Here is a 4061-nt window from a genome sequence, read left to right as displayed (position 1 = left end):
TTCTTTCAGAATGATGGGTAATGCCTTTTGTGTATACATATCTAAGGCCCGACATGGCTAGGTGGTTAGAGCGTTCGACTCGCAATCTCAGGGTCGCAGGTTCGAATCCCCGTCACACCAAACATACTCGCCCTTTCAGCAGTGGGAATGTAATAATGTGACGGTCAATCCTACTATTCGTTGGTAGAAGAGTAGCCCAAGAGTTGGCGGTGGGTGGTGATGACTAGCTGCCTTCCCTCTAGTCTTACACCGCTAAATTAGGGACGGTTAGCACAGACAGCCGTCGAGTAGCTTTGCGCGAAATTCAAACCAAACCTATTTTGTTCACTGTTTTCGTAATTACTTCCAATCGGCCTTTTGGCTAAGATCAAAGTGTAATATCTGTTCTTATCAGCTTAATATCTGATACGATTCCCATTGTTGTACATTAATTTAAAAAAATAGTTTACAGCTTAAATGCTCAAAACTAGTATTTTACTGCATTAAAAGTTTGTTAAATAATTTACTTGAGAAAATCGATTTTGCTGCTATAATAGTACATGGAACAAACCTCAATCATATAGAACGATGAAGAAGGACAATAATATTTCATTGCAACAATTTATAGAAGTTAGCATATGGACATATCACTATATATTGGACACTTATCGTTACGAGTAACATGTTTAGCTTCTATATATATGTGATTCTTGGTAAATTCGAAGTGTACACCTTCACGTGCGACACGTTTTGCTCCTGCAATATATATATATATATTTGATTTTTTTGGTAAAGTTTCATCAATTTGACAGCGTGATGTCACAATGGCTTAAGAAATATAGACTAGTTTGCTGAAAGAGAAATATACGCACGAAGATCAGTGAAATGATACAACATTTTGAAGAGGTGAACTGTGAAGATTCCAAAATTAACCAGAAGCTCATTCAAACTACAGTAACCCCGGTCCTCCAGAAATTGAAAGCTTTCGTTACTAAAAAGAAACTTCCTACCTTTGCAGTGAACATGGCTCTTGTAGTCTTAACATAAAACAAGTAATGAAAGAATGAGCTCTATTGACTTTTTCACACAAGCTTTCTGAAACTTAATAAACTGCAAATAGCTTTTAGACACGTGGAGATTTTGACAGTTCCCCTAATAACATGTGATTCACAAAACGTATTCAAACACAAATACTGCGGTTCATAATAGTAATTATTTCTGATATTTCACACATAGAAATATTGATTTCGCCAACAGTTTTTTTTTTTTTCCACCAGTGTTGTTACAGATACCAGTATGATGCTACATGTGGACTCCACATGTATTATAATAAATGATCATTTGAGGACTGATTCTGCCCTTATTAACGAATCACTTAACTGAAAATTGGATTTAACTCTTACGTTAAATACGTTACATGTTTCGCCTCAAATTCAGTTTATATCAACTTTAGGCGATTGAACAAAAGTTATGTTTGTTTGTTTGTTTGGGAATTTCGCACAAAGCTACTCGAGAGCTATCTGTGCTAGCCGTCCCTAATTTAGCAGTGTAAGACTAGAGGGAAGGCAGCTAGTCATTACCACCCACCGCCAACTCTTGGGCTACTCTTTACCAACGAATAGTGGGATTGACCGTCACATTATACACCCCCACGGCTGGGAGGGCGAGCATGTTTAGCGCGACGCGGGCGCGAACCCGCGACCCTCGGATTACGAGTCGCACGCCTTACGCGCTAGGCCATGCCGGGCCACAAAAGTTATGAAATGGGTGGGTTTGATTTTCTGTTTTTCTTTTCTCCGTTATTGCATACTACTAATTATCCGAAGAAAGCAAATACATTAAAATGTTTGACTTTGTCTTCAAACAAATCTTTCTTCTTCGTTTCAGAACTATTTTCTATAATTGTTTTTTTAACTTATAGCTTGTAACTCCTGTATAAATTACCTGTCACGTGGTGTTATCGCTGTTTGTAAGTGTGTTTTCTTACAGCAAAGCCATATTAGGCTATCTGCTGAGTCCACCGAGAAGAACCGAACCCCTGATTTTGTGCGTTGTAAATCCGTAGACTTATCACTACTAGCGGGGGACAGGTGTTATCACTGTACTCGTTCGTTTCCCTTGGACATGACCCCCAGTGGCTCAGCGGTATGTCTGCGGACTTACAACGCTAAAAACCGGGTTTCGACACCCGTGGTGGGCAGAGCACAGATAGCCCATTGTGTAGCTTTGTGGTTAATTCAAAACAACAACAACCCTTGGACACATAGGAAATTGTTAATCCAAAGTCTCATTAAATGTATAGCTTATGGTTTTGGGTATTTACTTTTTTAACTAATTTATAATTTTACGTAAATAGCCTGAAATCGTTTCCCTGTCAGAGTTTTCGCGTTTTGTATATTGTTTTTAGTTTTTCATAAAATTCTTCTTTGCATAAGGTCTGTGTTAATTTGTATCGCATGACTTATAATATGCATAACAACTTCTTTCATAAAAATTTTAATTTTAAATTACTTTCATGTTACTCTAACCTTTGCTACCCCCTCAGTAACTGGGACACGGTTAAACTGTTCAGAACGTGTTAGTCCAAGATACAAGTCAGTGAGGAAAGACATTGCACTGGAAAGAAGGGTGAGGTAGTTGCGTATCGAAATATAATTTCCATAAATATATTTGTATGGACTTTTTCTCTTGACGATGTAATGTAGTCACATCATACACAGATGTTTGAAACTGCTTTACAATAGTTGCACACAGAACAAACACAGTTAAAACCTCAGCTCTTATCTTTATCTCGTAATCATAATACAATCATAAAGTGATATAAAACTTGAAGTTATGTTTCCATATGTTCGGTTTCGATACTCTGTTCTTAAATAACGGTTTTAAGTTAATGCTGCAGAACAATCGTGGTTCTATTACAGATGTAGAACCTAGTATCAAAAACAATTGTTCATCATAAGAGTTTTTAATCAAATAAAAAATCCTTTTAAACGTGGTGTTTTTTTTCCAATGAATAAAAATTCATCTAAATCCTTTTTTATATTAGTACTTACCTTATATAGGACCCTATCGAAAATTCATTCGTGTTATTACATGATATGTAATTCGCCTACATAATATAATACTTGAAATCTAGACGTTTGTAACTTCACTTTGAGTTGAGAGACCGATTGAATCATCCCTGAAAATGTTATAGAGTTTGTTTGTTTTTATATTTTAACTCAATTTAATAGGCAAAGTTCCGTTATTTTACTTTCGTAATACAAGCAGTATTAATTTTGTTGGCTTTTTTTAAAGTCAAAACGTTTCACAGGAAAATTTCATGAAAAGCGTTTCTCATATTTTTATATCATCCTTTATTTTATTTGTTTTGCAATAAACATGAAATAGATAAAGTTTATTCGAATAAAGTGCATTTTTACACAGACATATATAAAGACCATGGTATACCGTTAAAGATATTTCTTCAACTATTAACCAAGAAATAATTTATCGTGATGGAAGTTGACATCTGCAATAAATTCGTCCTCAATTCTTAATAGCGAAACGGAGACTAAAAGTCTGTGCTATATAATACTTTGAAAAAGCTTTCAAAATCGCAAGCTGAATACCAGGAGCTCCTTGTTACTTCACTGTAATAGCACATCATCTTGATTTAGAGGAGCTGGCCACGCCTGCTAAATATTGCACATCTACAAAATAATATAATATCGTTCAGTAATGAGTATTTTTATAAGAACACTTCTGAATTTCCTCTTTGAAGATGTGTCAGTGAGCCGTGGTAAAAGAAACACACTTTGCAATGTTTCCAGCTTTTTAAAATATTGTCTTGTGAGATCTGGAACACATTTATATTGAATAGTTGTCTTAGCGGCAGTATGCAGTTATGAAAAGGACAACTGATAGTGGCCATCCCATAACGAATAGTTTATATAATAGGTATAAGAAAATGTATCAGTTTGTGAAAATGGGCGAGTTTCTTTGTTGTGTTGAGTTAGACTCACAAAAAACGCCAGAAAGTGAATGCTTTGCAAATAAACCTGCGTTCTACCTCTTTCATCTGTAAACCTTCTATTAAGAAA

The 4061-nt window shown here is 35.6% G+C and overlaps 1 pseudogene; it reads left to right on the top strand.

The window, feature by feature from the left end:
- The first annotated feature begins 338 nt into the window (after positions 1–338).
- LOC143254666 (U2 spliceosomal RNA) lies at positions 339–456 on the top strand (annotated as a pseudogene).
- The last annotated feature ends 3605 nt before the right edge of the window (positions 457–4061 follow it).

Source organism: Tachypleus tridentatus, chromosome 6, assembly GCF_004210375.1.
Source record: "Tachypleus tridentatus isolate NWPU-2018 chromosome 6, ASM421037v1, whole genome shotgun sequence".
Classification (NCBI taxonomy): Eukaryota; Metazoa; Arthropoda; class Merostomata; order Xiphosura; family Limulidae; genus Tachypleus; species Tachypleus tridentatus.
This window is presented reverse-complemented; position numbering and strand designations above follow the sequence as displayed.